The sequence below is a fragment of the Seriola aureovittata genome, chromosome 22, assembly GCF_021018895.1.
Source record: "Seriola aureovittata isolate HTS-2021-v1 ecotype China chromosome 22, ASM2101889v1, whole genome shotgun sequence".
In the NCBI taxonomy this organism is placed as follows: Eukaryota; Metazoa; Chordata; class Actinopteri; order Carangiformes; family Carangidae; genus Seriola; species Seriola aureovittata.
The window spans coordinates 6,889,955-6,911,815 of NC_079385.1; the positions used below are offsets into that span (position 1 = coordinate 6,889,955).

Consider the following 21,861-nt stretch of genomic DNA (forward strand, 5'->3'; position numbering starts at 1 on the left):
GAGAGAGAGAGAGAGACTGTTCCCTGAGCTACCTAGTTGCTAAACACTGAAGAGAGGAGGGTGAATTTGGATTGACATCCCAGTTATTGCTCTTGACATTTGTGCATCGTCCAGGCACATATGCGCAGTAAAAGCCGCACTTAGGGGAGGTTGTGTATGTGTGTGTGTGTGTGTGTGTGTGTGTGTGTGTGTGTACTGATGAGCTGAGCACAGCTGAGGACAGACAGTGAATGAATAATAAAGTGTGTCAAACCTGACCTATGCGGTCACTCTATTTAGATGTTCCCTCGTTTGACCGCCGCTCCGACCTCCTCTCCATCACACTCACACATGCACACACACACACAAAGAAAAGGCCTCGTGTGAGCTAACTTCAGAATGAAGATACGCCAATGAGTGCCTTTGTTTTCTCCAGCTTTAACATACAGTAACTGTTGAACTGTGAAAGTGAATTGGACAGGGATCAACCATATAATATAGTTTTGACAGCCTTTGAAGCGCATCCGCTCTGCCCCCGCACTTGTGCTGATTGCCCCTGAGCCCTTTTTCTTCTCTGCACAGGCATACTGTGGCATTTACAAGGTACAGTGGGCAGCAAAACGCACATTAGAAACAAGTAAGCATACATGGATAGAGAGAGAGTGGTACAGTGAGTGAGGCATGGGGTGACTCATTTTCTATGATTGAGTGAAACAGTGATGTAGTAGTAAATAAAAAGCTTGGTAAACAATGATATGCAGCTGGTGAGCATCATAAGACAAACAAAGTAACGAACTGAGGACCCCATCTATAGATACTGCATCACTTTTACACTGCCATAAAGATTGAAGAACAAAACACACTGACATGACCTTACTGTGACTTTTGTTAAGAGTGATTTCAGTGTGTGGTGGTTAATGTTGGCTGCCATAAAGAGGTATTTTTCAGTACACTGGATTCTATTGACTCCCTATTTCTATTCTTGGTCAGGTCTTTTAGGGCTTTTCACACAAAAAGTAAAAACCAACAGAAAGTGTCTTACTAAGGTGTTGGCCCTCCATTACATCCACAACAGTACCAGTGCTTCTTTTCCATGTCTTCCAAAAATCACAAATAATTGGGGTGAGCACTCAAAAATTTTCTTTTTGGATTTTTCTTTTCATAAAATCAATAGCAACAGTCTACTGACACAAATGTTTGTCTCATGCGTGTGAACACTCACTAAAGAAGCAGACTAAAAACATCCCTGCGTGTCAGTGGACTGGTATTGATTTAACAAAAATGCAAGAAGAAGATTTGTGAGCAGATCTTTGCTGCTTGGCTGTTAGTACGCTTAAAAATAAACTTAATATAAGGGCAATGAGCACTAGAGCCTGTCCTTTCCTTTGTTATGATTCTGGATGAATGAACACCATTTTTCCTAAAGATATCTCATTTAATGTTTTTGATGATGGCTTTAGTGTTCATACATGGTGATGATTATGGTGAAGTAGTCAGCTTATAATTCACCTTCATCATTTTCAAACTCATCAAACCCATTGCCCTGTTTGGACCAATAATCACCTAGCACAAGCATGTAAGACTTCTGTACAACTGAGTACCAGAAATTGATTGCTCAATGATTACTCAGTACTGCCACTTCCTGATAAATGTAGATACTTGTGTTGTAGTGATTGTAAGTGTTTCCTGCTACAATATAAAACAAAATGTGCAGCTGTTGAGGTACAGTAGGTGGTCTTCAGCCGCACTGCAGCAGGATGTCCATAAATAGTCTATACAGAAACTGCATGTATCAGGGGTAAAGTTTTTTGATAATTTTTCAAACATCTCTATTCAACATGTTCAAGATAAGATTTCAGGTAGCAATCCAATCACAACTCTGCTATATACAGTAGAGTTCATTCCTTTTGGTGCTGATCGGTCTCCAGGCATGTCACTCAAAAATTTACTTAATTTATGAACCAAACATCTGACTAAAGACAGCTATTTGAACTACTACCCGAATACATTTGTAGTTTTCATCCTTTTTTTACATTTAAATTTAAAAAAAAAAATCTTATCAGAGGGAGGTAAACTCATATCACATTTGCACACATGGGCACTGCGTTTAAGGTGTAGCGTTAGATCAACCAATGAGCGAGCTAGGAGGGAGAGCAGCCAACCAATGGAGAAGCAGTAGGCGGGCTCTTTAATGCGGCCAAAGACGTGCAATTACAATCGAAAAGGAGAAGCTAATGGAGAAACGTCACTAACTTTAAACAGCAATGTCCAGACAAGGGTGAGTGTTTCATCCGCAGTAGGTAAAGTTAACCTTTAAATATGCTGGTAGAAAACAGTCCACGGCAAATTCACTTCGAGGGACCTCTTAGTTTTCACTGTAAATTGACAACAAGTGGTCAACATCTTGACAACAGATTCAAAGCACAACCGAACCACCAAACGCCATACCTTAATGAGTATTAATGGGCTACACGTGTTAGCATACAGTTGCCTCTTGACACTAGCATTAGCATGAATTTGAAGTCACGCTTCTGGTCCACCTGGTGCATACAAGTCCAGTATTCACGCTACATGTAGCCACCAACATCTGAGAAACATCTTTGGGCTATTTACACTGTATGTTCAGGACTTCATTTTCTTATTTATTTATTTTTCATAAAGGCCCTGAATATTTAATGGCTGCTATACACAGAAACATCCATACCTCATCTTTTTTCTATACATTGTTGTGAACAGTAGGAAGATAAACACTGTTGTTACTGCTGCTTGGAAATTCATCGACTCATTATGGTCAAGTGTCCATTTTAGTAAAAACTAAAATTAGTTTTATTTTAAAGTTTTTAACACATCCATCCATTTTCTGCTGTTTATCTGTGCCCATGTCACTTTCATTGATTAATGATATTACAAGGGATTATTTTTATATACAGCTGGGAAGTAGTGACAAAAATGTGATATACTGTTAATGTTTTATTTAGTTGATAAATACTCAGCTATTTATCTATTCTGTCTGTTGTTGTATTTGCTGGGCAGGTAGGGTACAGTAGATTTATCAGAACTTTTTTTTTTACAGAAAACAGCTGCTTGAAAAACTGATGAGAAAGATGAGAGTGAACCAAAACAGTAAAAACAATGAGCTGAAAGATGCTAAAAATGCTCCATTATAGCTGAGGGTCTGGTGATAATTATGTGGGTATGTTACTATGAGCAGCAACTTTCACATCACCCATAGCTGTTTGATCTATTGTTAATATAAGTATGGTCATTAATGCGGCTGTAAGGTAACTATAAAGTAATGATGAGCAGTAGCTGGCTAGTTTCCTAACCTGCTAGTCAGTCAATGTCTGTCATTGTGGGCAGCAGAAACTTGGCTTGCTCTAGCAGCTATGTTACATGGATAATAAAGCTTTATGTGGAGTTGACATGCATAAAAACTCCTGACACTGACAGATTAAAAGTTATTCCTCTCGACGGTCTACAGCTGCATCGTGCTTCAGGGCTCAGTTCGCCCACTATGTTTTCAATCCTGTTTGCAAAATAAGCTCTGACCAATAAGGCTACCCAGCTGTATTCTTAATACTCACACAGCCTCAGGGGCCACTTAGGACTGTAATTGTTAATTCTTGGGATGCTAATGAATTCTCATAATTATGATGCATTGTAAAGAATGAGTTAGATTTATGTTGGAAAGTCTTTTGCCACTGTGTGTGGTAGAAGTTGACAAATGTTTTGTGGAGACCGTAGCTGGCCTGCGCTGGAGAGGAAACAAACTGGCGTCTCCTCCCCTTCGTACCTCAGCCTTGTGTAATTTGCCCAAACCTTGGTGTGTGTGTGTGTGTGTGTGTGTGTGTGTGTGTGTGTGTGTGTGTGTGTGTGTGTGTGTCTATGTGTGTGTGTGCGTGCATGTGTGTGTAATGTGAAGTGAAGTGAAGAGAGGGAGCGGGAAAGAGGTGGAGTGGCGAGAGAGAGACAGAGAAGTGACACAAATCAATGTGAGCACCCAAACCACCATCACCAGCAGCAGCAGCAGCCTCCCCGACCTCCATCACCTCTCTGCCTTCCCTGGGAGAGACGGATAGAGACAGAGTCACAGGAAAGACAGTCTCCTCAGCAACGCAGCATCTGGTAAGTCGTTACAGAGATAGAAATACCTCCCACTGTACACAAGTTGTGGAAGCGATGACAACAAGAGTGCGTTGGCAATGTGACTCCGCTCTCTAAGGCACAGAGCGCACTGAGCGGGGCAGACAGTCGTGGCTGAGCGTCTTTTTCTGCTATTCCCCTACACCACCTCCTCTCCACTGCTTCTGTCACCACTGCCGCTGCTGTAGCAGAGACAAAATAACCCTCAGAATAGGACAGCGAGACAGCCGCCGCCGGTTCTCCTCCATTCATATGTTGTAAAGCCTGCTGGGGATTAGGGATTGGATTGAGGGAGGATTTTTTGCGCCAATCACCACCCTGCCTCTCGGAAAGCGTAGAAGAGAGAGAGTGAGAGATAGAGAGGTGGTAGGGAATTAGTTCTCTGTGAGGCATGACAGAAATGTTGCTTTAATATTCACTTTGTCTGTGTTTTTCATTAATGCTGTTACAGGATCCATATGTGGATTTAACTGTGCCTCTCTAGTATCCAATAGTGAGTTTATAAGAAACTTTTTTTTTTTTTTTTAAAGGACTATAATTGTGGTTTTGCAGATTTTGAGTAGCTTTAAAGTTACTGTTTGGCTGTGTCACACATACTGTACATCTGTATCTACCTGTTACAACAGTTGGGTTTTTTTAGTGTTGAAGATGTTCAGCATGACTGTGCACTTAACATTACTGCTAGTGATGTTCCACAGCTTGCCAAAACTTTTTAGATTTATTTCCTGCCTTTGTTGAAGCCACTGGTTTCCATTCCTTTACGCTATGAAAATCTCAGTTGTTGTTTGTTTAGACAGTGTCAAAATAGTATACATACGGTACTCTCAGTAGGGAAGCACTTATCGATTGGCTGCCATTGGGAAAGGCAGGTTTTCAGTTGACTAGCCGGTCGGTCTCAGATATCCGATTCTGTGCCGATCAAATTTACACTCATGCACCACAGGATGGTTCATGTTACACACACACACACACACACACACACACACACACACACACACACACACACACACACACACACACAAAACATGCCGTCAGTGTGGAAGACAAAAAGCTTGCTATTTGTAATACCTCTTAGGCCAAATAAAGCCGTGGACAAACAACCACGAAAACAACAAACTTAATCAGACACTTAAAACACCATCAGCCCACTGAACACACCAATTTCAAGAAGCTAGCCAAGGAATATCAGTTAAAAGTAGTGCCACACTGTTTACCTCACTGTGTGTGACGGCTACCACGGCGAATTCCTGCTGCAGCTCGCAGGCATGGGTAGCATCTTTGCTGCTGCTAGCATGACACCCAGGTGACGTTTTCCTCCCTAAATTTGAGTTCCTCTTCATAACTGGAGCTGACTTGAAAGTCGTTGCTATTTGATTTGAACAATGGTCACTTTTTTGAAGTTCAGTGACATGAATCTCCTCTGCCCAGCACATGGTGATGTCATTTTGGTAAAACCCTAAGTAAATAGCTTAGTCTCCAAATAAGGTATTGAAATTGGCTGCATTACAGTATGAGGATTGGCTCGAGTTTTTGGACCCAAAGCAGAATATGATTTGTTACTGTGACAAGGCTATGTGAATGTAATCTACATGTAGTCTTAGTAATTCCAATCCATTTCCCCACTTTAGGGCGTGTCTATGTGTCAAACTCCTGGTGTTTCCTTTCCAACAAGCTAACATGCCCCAGGGTTCTGCTAAAGTTAAAGCCAGCCTTTATAGCTTAAGCTCTGTGTGCGTGTGTGCTTGTGTGGTTTTGACCACAGGAACTTCCTTGAGCTGTGCGCCTTTTTCATGAAGAGTTTATGGACTCACTTTGCTCTCCTCATTCATCAATGATTTGAGAAATTGGAAGAACCTGCTGCTGTAAAAGTCAAACTGTTCAAGCCTGAATAGACCTCACTGTAACATTGTGTCCTGTCAGTTCAGGAACTCTGACTGTGAGCTAATTTTCCACTGCTACGAGTGGCGTGAACCTTTTCTCTTATTGAGCAGTATTGTCTCATACTGTTTGTAAGGGCTGAACTGACCCATGGAATACCACTGAGGTGAAATTATTTTTTCCATTAGAGAGATTTAACTTTAATTTATGCTGGACAAATGGGAAAGATGAAGGAACTTTACTGTGAGTTCTGACATATTGCACTCCTGGCCTTGGATTTTATTATTAGACCTATTCTTTCCTGTGTTATTCCGTATTCAGACTTACCTACACCCGCCGTGCTCATTTTATTTGAAGAGCCAACTCATTGCTGAGTCACACTGTATCTGCACTGAATTGTGTGTACTATTTACAGTCATACAGTATCAGTTGCTGCTGCCTCCCATTTGTTATTGTGGCTGGGCGCGCTTGGCAGCAGTGGATATGGTTATCAGGCCGTAGCATCAGGGATTGGTTTCCGCTCCGTTTTCGACTGATGAAAACACAAGCATGTACTGTACACAGAAATACACGCATAAACACACAAGGGCTTGTTTGCTACTTCAATGTGTGTATGTGAGTGTGTGTTGGAGTGAGTGTACGCATGTCCCGGGGCCCACAGAGCGAGACACATTGTTAGATGCAGGTAGGAGTCAGACAGAGAGAGACATCTGTCAGTCTTTGAATAGTATTTTCTCAATGCAAGTGATGAGGTTCTGTCTCTCTCGCAAACACACACATGCGCGCACACAGACACACACACACACACACACACACACACACACACACACACACACACTCTCACAAGTATATTAAGGAAGGCTCAGGCGAGAAAGCTGGGCATGTTTGAGTGTCAGTGCTTTAACGGGGTGTTGATCTTATACAAGACAGGAAGCAGTAAACAAATCCCCCAACATGTGGCGGCTTGCTGGAGCATACCCCTCTCCTCTTCTCCCTCTATCAGAGTGTGTTTGTGTGACATGGTGTAATGAAATATAACAGCTGAGGGAAAATTGGAGCAGTTCTCTACTCTGACATGTTGGTGCACTTGAAGTAGAGTTTGTGTTTTGGTGAAAGAAATTAAACAGCCATCAAAACTGAATTTGTTGAATGATTTTATCGGCTTACAAAATCAGGCTGTAAGACAACTGAGAAACGACTTTGGATGTTTTTTTTTTTTTACCTGTTAAAACGTATTTAATCCAACACAACCCCTCTGAAATGTATTGTAAATACATAATTTATGAGTTGCTGTCCATATATCTAGATCCTCAAGAGCTGTTGAGATTATTGTTGATTGACTTTGAGCAAAATTGTATCGTGATGATGTAATCATATTGTGTTATTTTAACAATTTAAAGTTTAACAGAATTTTGTTTTTTGCATTACTCACTCAAAACAATTTTTTTATTAAAAACAAACAAAGCAAAACAAAATTAGTTGTTTAAAGCGGTTTCACTGAGTTGTTGTTCGGTTTACTTAATCATGTCTTCTGTGGCTCCGGAGAAAGCCTTTCAGAGTTTGAAACAAATTTTTTTTTATTGAATTAGGATATTGAATTGGGAGTTGCATTGTGGGAAATTTAGAATCTAGTGTTTTTGGATCTTGACACATATATAGGGAGTCAAAGTCAGGGGCCGGTTGCACAAAACACCTTAGGTTTTCTACTAAAGTATGACACTTAAGATTTAATTTCTCCTTAACTGAGGGAGTTACTTAAGGGTGTTGCACAGAATCTCTTCCAAGATTTCCTTAGTAGAAAAACTTGGGCATTTACAGCAATGAAAGAGATTTGTTTGCTGGCAGTGTAATACCAGTTACCACTTATGGGAAGCCAGCACCATTAAAGAAGTGCGCCGCTATCTCATCCTACTGTTGTCTGGATGAGAAGTTTTCGCCATTTGAAACTTAATGACACAGCACACAGCTGATCTGTGGACATGAAATACGTCGACTATAACTGAGTGGAAAGATCCCATAAACCCATAGAGCCATAGATCAATCATTAATTGGAGAGGAGCTGGAAGAGCCCAGCTGCGGAAAGTAGAGTGATCCAACTCTATAGACAGTCAGACAAATCATAAACTGACAGCCGGTCACATACATAATGTAAAATTTGTTCCTCAACGCTGAGGGTGTGTCCTGGTTGCGGAAAAATCTTCATGGGATGCTTTCATTTTTTTCATTTATTGCCATAAATTCTGCTTTGTTCTGGTTAAGATAGTCAGAGGCACCTTTAGTTTTTTCCCTTACTTTGGTTGCTAAGGTCTTTTTTTGGGTATGCAATAGTTTAACTGACTTTAAGCGATTCCTTAACTATAAGACCAAGATTAGGAGAAAACCTTTAATACTTCAGTTAACATTGTCTGTGCAGTCTTGCTATTGTCACTCCTAAGGGGGCACTATGCTTGAATCAAAGTACTTAGTGTTTTTACCTCTTATGAATGGCCACACTCAAAGGCGAGGCATAAAGTCTGCCCTCAAAGCCTCATTCTGGCTGCTAGGCACCGCCTCAGTCTCTCTGCAAGAGATCTGTGCCTTCTGTGTGTCCTGGTTCAAATTGTACAAATGGGGATAGAGACACACCTTGATACAGTCTCTTCCTGAAGGCACGACACTGTCTAGTGATCCAACAAGCAGTTTCTCACAAGAACGCCGTGTATGTTTGACATCTAACAAGGATGTTTAGTGCATTTCCTTCACAATAAAAGATTTGTGAAGACTATTTGAAACCTGCATCGTCCAAACATCCATGTTTGGTAGCTAGCAGTTGTCTTCTTCCCTGTCTTTGCTGGTGCATCACCTCGGAATGAAATAACATGAAACTGATGGTGGCAATATTTATTGCATCGCCTATGTATATGTACGTCGCCGTGTGTGTGCACGTGATACAAACAAAACCCACTCATCAAAACATCGCTGTGTAGCTCTATAAGAGGTCAAAACCTCCACAGGTTACCTTTTTCAGGGCACTCTCTGCTGTAAATGGAGACGGTACCCTGTATTTCAGTGTGCTGACTCTCTGAATTGATAGTCTAGATACTGAGTCGCAGCTCATTTCGCTTAATCCACCTCTCAGCTGTTAAGTGATTGGTGTAAATTCAGAGGAAAACCAATGACACTAAGTTTGACCTGGGTTCACCTCATCACTGCACTTCATTAAAGCATAAGTACCTACTTAAGTGCACACTTTGTACATTAAGTCTCCTCTTCTTCTCTTCTGTATCCTTATCTCCTCTCTCTATCCATCTATCTTATGATCTATCTATCTTTCTCTCTTTCTCTTACTCTTCATCTCTCTGCAGACTTTGGACGAGGCTAACGGGTGCGTTGCCAGGATGTATGAATTATAACACTAATGAGATTAAGTGGCTTGTCCTAACATTGTCTTTCCTCAGCACATAGTCACACACAGAAGCTTATGAGAATCCACGAAGCAAGATAAAAAAATAAGAATGAAACCACAATACCAACGCCCTCTCCTCTCCTCCATTGTTTTTTGAGGTCATGATTAAAACTCATCAGAAGTGACTGTTAACTTTCCTTCCTTTTTTTTTTGCAAGAACAAAGTGATCCATTTTTTATTAAATTGAGACGTATGCCTTTATTCTCCATGGCAACTTTTAGTAAGTAAGTGAGCTTCAACAATATTAAAAAAATGGCAAACCTGAAGTGGAGTGGATGTTGCAGGGTGAGAAAACACTGGTTGAGATTGTAGAAGGAGAAAAAAGGAGGGAGACTTGTGTGTGGAGGGTGACATGAACACTGAGGCTTTGGACTTTGCTAGATGGCACTTGTAACTTGCATGCGTGCGTGCGCGCGTGCGAGAAGGTTTCCCAGTGTTTTTGAAGGTAAATATTAGCACTCTGTGATGCAAGGCAATCACAGAGACCTGAAAACCAATCATCTCAGTTGTGGCCTCAATTGTAGGTGAATTTAATCTTACGAATTATCTTGATTTAGATATAACCAAGATTGTCAAATAAATTAATGAAAAGGCATTGATGAGCACGATGATTACATGGTTTGCATTTAGCTGCTGTTGAGAGGGCGAATTAATGGTGACTGTCCTATAAATAGAGCAATTGTTGAATGAATGAATGTGAATGAATGAGTTGTTTACTTAATACAGTAAACTATTAATAGGCTCATCCTGTCTGCAGTGTGAAAGGCTGCGGGGTTGAACAGGACACTGCACCCATTACAGATTGCAAACTACCAGCTATGATCTTCTCATAAACTTTGGTCCAGTACAAAGAGATTTTATTAATATAATTTTGTGCTCTGTCGTAATCCATTCGAGCTCATGGAGTTTTGGAAAAATTTACAATGGACTGTTATTGCACTTTTAGTAAGTAAAGTTACATCAGTAAATTTATTGACTAGAAGTAAAAACATACCAAAATATACCACAACACTGTTGTTTTTGGTCTGAACGTTTGCTTACAGCAAATTCTGTGACCTGATTTGCATTAGCTGTGTTGCTTGGCAATTGTTTCTATCATGATGGTGTCTCCGTAGGATTTAGAGAGGGACGCAAAACTTTGATAGCTGTGAGAGCATAGACGGGTGCCAGTAGTGTTTAGGTGTGTTCGTAGATTACTAACGTGTCACCTGATTAATTTATAATTATAGTTCTTCCTCTAACCTCTAGCTCTGGTGTAACACTGGTATAGGTATTTTGGCCAAGTGAACTGCTGTCTCATGAGTCCAGAGATCTCATTACTCCAATTTTTAGATGAGATGTTCCATAGACATCTGAGACTGTCTGCATGAACTTGAGGATGTTAAAGGGTCAGTAGAGTGACTTAACATTCCAGTGGAAATCTTGGGTCCTGTTGTGCAGCTTTTGACAATCTACGGATATAACTGAACATTTGTATGTGCAAATACACACACCATGGAAACGTGTTGTCAATGAGTAGGTCAAGCAGCTCCCACCCCTTAAAAAACAAAACAAAAAAACAAACAAACAAAAAAAATTCCAGAAACAAAAAAATAACGAAACAAGAACCGACAAAAAGGAGTACACCCCTTGAGGCCTTTCTAATGAACCAAAGTCCAAGTCGGACAGAGGCTGCCTATTTTCAAACTTTTTTTTTTCCCTCATGTTCCTTTGTGCATCAAACTCTTCAAAAAAACATAACAAGCTGCTTTCATGGATCAAACGAGAGCGGCAGTGCTCATTGTGCCAAAGCAGGATATAAAAAGGAGACAGAGAGAGAGAGAGAGAGAGGGAGAGAGAGAGAGAAATACCTTATTATTGTTATCAAAGTAAAGCCAGCTCCTCTCCTGCTGCTCTTATGGGACCTCTCTCACTCTCTCTGCTCATAGACCCAGGGGAATCTAAACATGACCCGCATACACACACCCCCTCACACTCCTCCTGGAACACACACACACGTGGGCCTGTCTTGGTGCACGTCGTTTCATTTGTGAAATTAGTCCATTCTCTCTGACCCTGTCTTTTCATCAGGCGCGGTGGTGCATATTTTAGTCCCTTTCCTGCGCTTGTTTTACTAATTGGTGGCTATACTTTGCCCAACACTGATATCCTTTGATCATCTCAGATCATTACGTTTACCTCATTAATTTGCTCAATGTGATTTTTCTCCCCCCAAAAAATTTAAGGGTCCATGCAAAATTGGATTAATAATAGATCATATGAGCCAAGAGAAAGTGTAATTCCTTTGTGATTTCTCCTTTACTTCTTTTGCTCTTTCTTTCTCTTTCTGATTATTGTGTATCATTGTCCTGTGATGGGCAGATCAGCTTTAAAGGGAAAGGTCAATATTTTGGAAAAGATGTTGACACGAGATCAACATGAGTCTGTTTTAGGTAGGGAGCTGGAGTTGGGAAGTCTTTAGCCAGTACCTTAGCATTTGAGGCAGGGGGATACAGCTAGCTCTTTTTCAGATACACCTACCAACACCTCTAAAGCTGCTTTGTTTTACACCAGTATAATACATACAGTATTATACATACCTACACACAGTATAGTACATAATATCAGCTTGATAAAGGGCTGACCTGACAGATGATGGGTGTTGGGAACTGAAATAAGCATTGGGCATGCTATAATTGCTTGATTTGTCCTGTGCAGAGTCGTAATGACGCCTCATTATTTTCCCACAAAATATTATCCGACAAATTTATTTCACTCGTCTCACCTGGTTTGACAACTTCCATGTGCTACCACTAATGTGAAGTAATTCTTCTGCACACAACAACATGAAATGAACAAGGAATCATTTCAGTGACCCGTTCATCACCCTTGGGTCAGGAGCATTATACTGAATAATCATACCTGTGTCTGTGATGTCACCCTCTACATGATACTCACCCACAATATTGGACTCTTACCAACTGTCAGGGAAAAGACCACAGACCACTGTTGAAAATGATTCCAGGTTCATGTAAACATTTGCTTTTGGAGAGTATATGTTTCCCCCTTCCTCCAGTCTTTTATGCTAAGCTAAGCTAAACATGTCCTGTCCATCTCTGTGCTCAACACAGACATGACCTTATCTCACTTTTGGAAATGCTGTGAATAAGCACATTTCCTAAAACTGTTCTGCTCTTTTAAAGTGCAACAAACAGGCTTGACATATATACACATCCATGGCTGCACACACAAACATAACAAAACTCACACACAGCAGGTGCAAACATCCACTTTTTCACTATTTTCCTACATTTTACGTCACGTAGACTGCGTCCCATTTGTTCAGACATACATTAAACATTAGAGAGAAACACTGTAATTCATCCAAACTGCGCCAAGTCAACAATCATATTCCACTTACACTCACCAAGTGCGATTGTAAAGGCTGTCAGTACTTTCTGTATCACACTGTTTCCTGTATTTCATACGCTGTTCAGCATCAATATCTCCTCCAAAGATATCTTCGCTAACAGCAGACTTTTGTCAGCGCTTTGTTGTTGACAGCTTCATTGTCAATCCATCCAACTCCAAATTGTGTTGCATATAAAGACGTGTATCTCCCGTCTTCCTTTCTCTTTCCTCTCTCTCTTGCTCTCTTCGGAGCAGATTACATCTCGGATCACTCTGTCTGCAGGCACCGCTCGGCATTGTGCTGGGTCTCTCTCTTGTTGTCACATTGAGCTCTGTGCCCTCCTATTATCATATAGATAAGTGAATGTTTGTGTTGTGGCAAAACGGGGAAGCGCGACTCTAATGTAGTGTTTTGTGCACGGTGTTAAAATTGGCCCCTGTCGCCTTTGCCATTCAAGCAGCCTGCTCCTCAGCAATGGTTGTAAACACAATCGCAGGAGCCTTGTGAGTGAGCAAAAGAAGACGTGTGTTTGTGACTTGTCTCAGTACCTTGGTCTTGTGATGTGAAGCGGGTCTTTTGCATGTGTCTGTTGCATGTGTCTGTTTACTGTGTGTGTGTGTGTGTGTGTGTGTGTGTGTGTGTGTGTGTGTCTGCGCCTGACTACCGTAAGTAGTAGACAAGGTGCAAACAAAGGCAAAGCTTTCGATGGTGGTACACATTGTATTCCACATTCAACTTTTTCTGCATTCATTTGTACATGTGCATATTCCATACGTGTGTGTGTGTGTGCATGCCTAGTGTACAAAGTGTGTGTTTGTATTTATCAGAGAATTTGTTTGGCACTGATCGAGTTTGTTTAGGCAAGAGAAAAATGCCCAACAGCTCTCATGGCTCAAATAGCCTTTGGGTGCCACTTGTGTTGTGTGTGTCTGTGTGTGTGTGTGTGTGTGTGTGTATGTATGTGTGTGTTTGCATGCATTTGTGTGTGGGGGTGTGTGAGAGAGAGAGACAGACAGGAATACAGGAATAGACCAATTCACTCTCCTTCCTTCTCAGCACTTGCGCACACACACAGTCCCTGTAGTCCAATGTTGACTGTGGCATCACTGAATTACACAGCTCTCACAAGATAAATGCACTGGTTCAACTGGATGGTATCTCTCTGCTGGATAAGTTAACCCCAGTCCAGTCCAGCACAGTACAGTTCAGACCCGTCTGCCCAGTCTAATCCAGCTCGGCTCAGCTGACTTTAGTCAGTTCTAGCAGGACAGTGTGAAGTGAGCCGGAGGAGCTGCAGGCCGTGATGTGATAACTCAGAGATGGAAGGAGACAATCTGTTCCCTGCTCAGCCCCAGGTGTGTGTGTGTGTGTGTGTGTGTGTGTGTGTGTGTGTGTGTGTGTGTGTGTGTGTGTGTGTGTGTGTGTGTGTGTGTGTGTGTGTGTGTATTAATGCAAATGCTCCTCGAGTGTCTGATGCACTGTGATATTGACAAAAAAAAAGTTCAGATTTATTTATATATTTTATGCTCTTGAATTTGTTGAATCTACCCATTGTGATTCAAAAGGTCTGAGCTTTGTCTGCTGAATTTCTTTATCAGCATCTGTGATATCTTCAAACATTTGGTTGGGTAGAAATGAAATGCTAATGCTTAGATGTTGCCTAGATTTAAGTATAACAATCAATTTTCTCCAGCTCAGTTCTGAGGCTGTGGGGCTTCTGCACAACACCAGAACAGCTTGTTAAGGAAACTTTTTAAAACACACTTTTGAAAGAAACTCTGGTCAGGAGATGTTTCTTTTCCTGAGTTAAGTGTGCAGCTGTACGTCCGTCTGGGCATCAGGGAGGTCTAACTGAATATAATTAATGTAGGTGATGTAGAGTGAATTTCTACAAGAGCACAACTTTTCAAAGTTATAAGTCTCAAAACCTTTTCTAAAATCAAACCCAATTTGTGACGCTTTTTATGGTCAGAAAAATGTTAATGCACTAAATAGGTATTGCTGAAAACAATGCTAATTATGTCTCAATATAGTAGTTTTTTTGCTAGTGGTGGACTCCCACCTACCTGACACACACAAGGGATTCATATGAAATGCATGCATGCAATCCAGTGCTACCTACTGTAACTTTTTCTCAAGACTGATTATTGACTTTATGTGGGTGCAAGAGTTTTAAAAATCAAACTTGACAACTTAAAATAAAAATTGAAAAATGTGATTATAAGGGGTCTATTCTCCTCCTGTGGTCAACCCTAAACAGAGCAACAATATCCAAGTGTGCTCCACCACTTCTATAAATATCATTACACCCCTGTTGAGACAAGGTATTTCCTTTTAAAACTGAGGGTTCTTGTCAGTGTAATAAGGGCGGAGGATTTGCACACTTCATTTAAAAGAAAACATAATTGTAGCTGGGTGGTTTGAAAGCATGCTAAAATGAAAAGTGGTCCTTAGTCGTGGTTGGCAAGGTGATTTCATGCAAACAATGAAACATGAAAAAATGTCTTAGCACACGTGCAGGGTTACATGTGGCACAGGGTTCAGTCCATGAGATCTTTCTCTGTTGTCTCCAATTTATGGCTTATTCTCTCTTCTTCTCTCCAGGATAAAAGAAAGGAAAACTATTAAAGGCCAGATTTCTGCTTTTGAACAAAAAAGACTCGAAGACTTAACATTGACATGATGATGTCTCCTGTAGAAAGAGAGAATAATGGCACAGTTAGGGGCCGTTTAACTCCACCATATGTTCAACATAACAGTTTCTTTGAATTTTTATGCCTGTGTGAATTTGTGCGTGTGTATTTTCTTGTTTGTCATCTCCACCTGTTATCTTCTTCTCGCATACTCACTCTGGCTTTTCACTGTATGTTCAGATTGTTAATGGGTATCCCTAATAGTGGGTCACAGTAATATAATGTGTGTGTGTGCTTAATGTTTGCATTTGTGTGTCTGAAGCGGTGCGTGCGCCAGCCTGAGCACAGCTTCCCTCTGATCCAACACTACCACCACCTCACACACACACACACACACACACACACACACACACATACACACACACTTCCTCCCTCCCTCCTCCATGCGTTCTTCCACTTTCAACATCCTTCCCTTTCTTATGGAAAAGAGCCAATTAAACTTGTGTCTGTTTGTTTTAAACAAAATGGCTTTTAATTAGCACGATCAAAAAGGCTTCTTTCTGCAGGCCCCAGGATCCACTTTGTAGTTCCCCCTCCAGATCGCACATGGGTTTGATGCCACCTGATAGGACGCCAAGACAATCAGAACACTTTTATAATGAATACACACACACACTTTATCACTTTGTCTCCATCTATCGCTTGTACTCTCTTAAAGTCTTTTGGTCTTTTGTTGTATTGTTATCACGACCCTTCCTTTCTGTTGCCCACATCCTCTTAATTCTTCCTATGTTGCTCCTTTCTTCTCTTTTGTCTTATCTGTCTCTGATCTGTGTTGTTTTAATGACGTGGCACAGCATGGCTCACTGCTGGGCATGAACTCGTGTCCTCTCTTTTCCTCTTTGGCTACATTCACTTTTTAAATTGCTGCTCAGTTTGTTTAGTCACATTTCATATCTATACTAAGATGCAACTCCTATGCCATTTAACTAAGATTTGCTGGTGATGCTAAAAGTATGTTAACACAATTTTGTACATTGTATCAAATTCTAAAATATTGTGGTCTTTTCACCGTACAAACTTGACAAAAGAGATTTCGGACTCTGTGTGTATGTGTGTGTGTGTGTGTGTGTGAGAGAGAGTGTGTGTGTGTGTGTGTGTGTGTGTGTGTGTGTTGATCGGCTCTGCACCTGTGATTATATATGCTTTTGTTTATTTTGCCAGATCCTCTCACATTCCTGCCCGCATGCTGCATACTTTGTATGTTTGTGTGTGTGTTAGTGTGTGTGTCTTTTTCTTTGTCTGCGTGTCAGGTGATATCTGCTGTACTGTTGGTCTGTCGCTGACAGTGGCTGCAGGGAGTAAACATGTGACCCAATCAGCTCACTACTGCTCAGCTCACCATGGCTCCTAATTGACGTGTGTGTTTCTGTGTCTGTGTGTATTTTATGTGTGTCCCAGCTGAAATGGGTTCAACTGACAGCTGTCAGGTTGCTTGACTCAATCCTGATCTTCTCTGTCTTGCTTTCTTTCATATATTCTGACATGAACACTCACTCATGCAGAGCAGACACTGAAATGACTCTGATACAGTGATGAAGAGATCTTGTAGTTAAAACTACGTACGTTAAAATGTATCAGCTATTAAAGCTCAGATTCACTGTGATGCAGACTGTGCTGCAGGTTATAATCACAACTGGCAAATATGATGGTAGACTTTAAATATTTATCATGGGTACAGTATATGTTATCTATGAGGGGTGACCTAAATTGCTCTTGATCTCAAAGAGCAACTTAACATAGCATCTACCTGTAACCACAACCCACAGTGACATCACAGTGTACTGACACACCCTGGGCTACAACTTTACATCACTGCAGCAAGTTGCTTTAAATCCGGACTTGATTCATCAAAGTACATAAATGATAGATGATTGATTTGATATAAAAACTTGATTTGTTAAACATTCTTATCATCATCAAAACAGCAGTCTGCTAAATTCCTGAAGACCAACAGAATTAATTTGAGAGCTGTTGGGTTCATGAGTACTTTAATGTGTATTACATACACATTAAAGTTAAGATAAAAACTGATGCCTTTTATCTATCAGTTCTAAAATTTTAAACTTTGGCAAATGGTTGGAGTAGCACCAAAACAAAGCTTGTGGCGGACGGCAGTGAAGGACGATGAAAATAAATGCACTGAAAGCAACATGAACTACACCAGATTTCCTCAAGATAGTCAGTTAGAATAACAATTTTACAACTGAAAAAACAAACAAAAACAAAAGTTTAACTTGAAAATGATACAAATAGGGACTTTACTTTACTTTAAATTTAAATGAAAGAAATGCAGCTCTATGAGTCGACCATATGCTAAATTCAAAAATGGACCCCACAAGCTTGAGAAGAATATAAAGCATGTTCGACATAATTTCCATTTTCGCCAATAAGGAAGCAACAACCAAATTTTTCCTGGCACTGTGACATGACTTCTCTCCAACATTACAGTATGTATCCTCACATGGAGACTCCCAAAGCCAACAGTGAGAACAGGGAGCTGTGACTGCACAGTATGAGTCGGCATTCACGGATGATTCCCTAGACAGATTCCTACGTAGTATCCTAGCTTTAATGGCTGCACAAGCCTGATTTATTACATGAGTTAACTCTCACTCTGTCGTAGCATCTTCTTCATTACTACACACACACACACACACACACACACACACACTCACGTATACTCATGCACAGAAATTACAACTCCGTGCACATGCATGATAGATGGACAGAAACACAGCCTGATAGGGACCAATAACAAAACAATACAGATGTAGACTTATGTTTGAGATACAGCTGTGTGTGTGTGCGTGTGTGTGTGGTACTGTAGCTGCACAGTTACCTACCACAGTTACGGCCTTATTGTTGATACGAGTAGCACTTAGCGTAGGCCCCATTTACTCTCAACTTCCCTCTCTTTACTTTCCTACAGCTCTCTGTCTCTCTCCGTCACAGAGAGCACTCACCTTTGTACAAGTATACGTGTGTGTGCGCGCGTGTGTGTCAGCGCACTTAGCATAGAGCCCCCTGGTTTCCCTTCATTTCCATATAATTAGATTGTGTGTGAAAGGCTACTTCCAGTGCATTGATTAAGTGTCAGAGGAGAGGAGAGGAGACAAGCATCTCTGGGCAGAAGAGGGACAGGAGGGGGCACGGCACTACAACAACCTCACACACACACACACACACACACAGACACGCGCACAAAGCCCCTCCTCTCCTGTCACCGTTACAGAGTTAAGTCTTGGCTACTGAAAAAGGCACCAACAAAAGGATCTGAAAGCGTGTTTGTAATAATGACCCATGTTGTGTACAGTATGACTTTGCCCCTTGTTTGTACTCTTTTTGTTTTGTGTGACAGAATCGGAGCAGACAGCCTTAGCCTTGTGTTTTCTTGGACCGGCCCCCGTTATCTCTGTCTTAATTTATGTTTTGCTGTGGCTGAGTCTGACTCTGGTGTTATATGACTGTCCGCTATCGTGCCCTATATAAGGACAAAACTACTGGACTGGGCTGAGCTGAGCTGTGCTGGGCTAATGGATTGCAGTCTTTCCACAACTGCATGTCTACAGTACCCCAAGCGAACCACATTCCAGAGAAATAGTGAGAACATCCCTCCTACATCTTTCCCATGTTCTTACCTTTATTTTTTCCCATTGCATTTGTTCCTTATGTGATTATGTTAGGTCAACAGCTGCTGATTCAGTAATGTCTACTGGCTTTTACAAAGATTTAGGAAGTCATTTTTCCAGAGTGATAGATTTGTGCAAAGTCAGGAAGTTGAGGATTCAGCATGTAGCTACTTTTGAATGAAACATGAAGAAGTGAGCTCATTCTGTAAATCTCAAGAGTTCAAGGATTTCCACACATGTCTAATATTGCCATATTTCACACTTGGACTATAAGCATATGCACTGGAGCAATACAGGGAATTGACCTTGCCAGAAAGCATCTCTGTGGTAGTTGTGCAGTGAACAGAGGGAGTTTCTCATTCTTATTCCACCTCCTAACCTTGTGTTGTTTTTGTCAAAATATTGGGCGGCTGCTGCCAACAACTGTTATGCTTTGAAATAATTTGATCATGCATACAAACCTGCAGGAATTTTGTTACATGAAAGGTTAGATGCCACCAAAGTCATTAGTATTGTAGCCTTTGGGCCACATGTGGAGTGTAGCGTTGGCTCAGGCACGTCACTGAAGTCGAGCTTGCATCAGCTGATGCACATCACTTGCTTCAGTCATGCTTCACCATCACTTGGCTCATTAACCATCTGTTTGGCAGCTGACTAGTTAAGTCCAATCATATCCATAGAGGTGTACAGCATGGCTCCTCCTTATGTACTAGGCTTTTATTCTTTTTGAATTAAAATTAAGACTTAGTGTGCATGTATGTGCTTATTAAGGATGGATTATTTTTCCAGCAGAATCCTCATTGCTGCTTGGCGAAGAATCCTTTATTGACATGCAATAAAGATTTATATGGCGGACAAAAAAAATAAATTGAAACGTTTAATTTTTGAGTTTGTCATTGACTATTATGATTTTGGTTACTGAGAGATTTTCATCTGATGATGGAACTAGATGAAAGGTCAGGGGTGGTCTGCAGACTCACTAGCAATCATTCTCTGGAGAAAATAAGGATCCATATCAAAATGACAATCTTGCCAGATATTATCAGGATATATTACTCTGGACCAAAGTGAAGGACAGAAACAACGTAAACAACATTATCATCTTTAGCTTTCACCATTAGCAGTTTGAGAGCACATTGATGGTAAAATACTTTTATGGAGTTACAACTGACTTTGGTTTATAACGGTGTTGTCCTGATCCTGAACGCTGGATCCCTGCACCAGGTTTGGTGGAGAGTGAAGAGGGTTGGGCTTGGCAAGTCAAGTGGAGCTGCTTAAAGCCCCAGCTGAGTTTGGATAACAATCCTCTCCATACACACAACTGTACTGTAGCTGCTCTCTGTGCTAAGTGCTAATTAGCAGAACAAAGCATCTGTTGTTCTTTTAAACACACGACAGTTAAATATTTCATCTATCCGTCTGTCTCCACCGATCCTCAGCTCCGCTGGAGGAGCAAGAGGAGGCAAGCTGACAGCACAGACACACACACACACACACACACACACACACACACACACACACACACACTTTGCTGCTGCACTTGCATGCACACAAATAAGTGTACAAGCCAGCATACACAGAAATAGACATGCTGGGACACACATACACACACATACACACACCGCCTGCGCTCTTATGTGAGCTGACAGCAGCATCAGCGTAATGTGCCATATTAAAGTGAACAGGACCTTTACTATAAACACCATCCTCCTTAGAGAGAGAGCTTGAGGCAGAGAGCTGGAGGTTTGGTCTGAGAGAGACAGGGCCAATGGCTAAATGCTTATTACCCTGCCTCCCCTGACATTTACAAATATGTGTTCTTTGTTCTTCCACTGTCTGAGGTAAGGAAGAGGGGGCGATAAAGAGAAAGAGAGAAAGATCACAACCTGGAGAGAAAGGAAAGGTTAAGTGAGTTGAATGATTTGAGATAGGAAAAAGACATATCTAATGCTCCGTCTGTCTCTTTCCCGCTCTTGTCTTTTTCCTCTTCGTCTCCCCTCCTCTTCCTCCCTCCATCTCTGTCTCTCATGGCTTGAAGGAGAAGTGTGGGAGCAGAGCGCTCTCGTCTTGTTAAACGGCTGGCAGATGACAGAAAAATTAGAGGCAATTCGCTCTTGACAGGTTGTTGTGTGTGCGCGTTTTTTTTTCCTCCTTTTTTCTGCTTCAAATGTTTTTTGGCGGTTTGTTTTCAGTCAAGCTGTCTCGGCAGCATAATAAGTGCAACTGGTGCACGCGCGCGCGCACATACACATACTAAGAATTGCACACATGCAAAAGCACATGTGCAGTTTTTCTTTTGTGTGTGTGTTCTTGTAGGAGAGGGATCTGATTTTGTGTTCTCAGATTGGTGGCAATGGGAGGAGGGAGAGGAGCCGTTCCCTCACAAAGACGTCTTCCCCTTTGCTAATTATCGAGACAGGCTTTGATTGCCTGTTTGGAAACAGTTTTTCAAACAGCTGTAATGACGATGATTAGGTGGCGCTGCAAATTCTGTGAAGGCAGGGGGAGGAGTGCACAGTCGGTCCGTCCAAACATCTCGTCACCGCGTGTTTACGTGAATGTGTGTGTTTTTCACAGTCGTATGTCATTTTGTAAAATTATTTTTACATTACAGTGCAGGCTTCTTCCTTGTGCCTCTCTCCTTGTCTGTTTGTGAGACGTTGCTATTTGAGCTGACAAAGGTGCCTTCAGGTACTAACC

General features: G+C 41.3%; 1 protein-coding gene across 4 annotated transcripts in view; it reads left to right on the top strand.

The window, feature by feature from the left end:
- The first annotated feature begins 2,170 nt into the window (after positions 1–2,170).
- Positions 2,171–21,861, top strand: part of sox5 (SRY-box transcription factor 5) — a 235,884-nt gene continuing 216,193 nt past the window's right edge. For all 4 annotated transcript variants that reach the window (XM_056367186.1, XM_056367189.1, XM_056367187.1 and 1 more), the window contains exons 1-2: positions 2,171–2,257; positions 3,902–4,104. The gene's annotated coding sequence lies outside the window, so the exon portion shown is untranslated. The remainder of the gene's footprint in view (positions 2,258–3,901; positions 4,105–21,861) is intronic.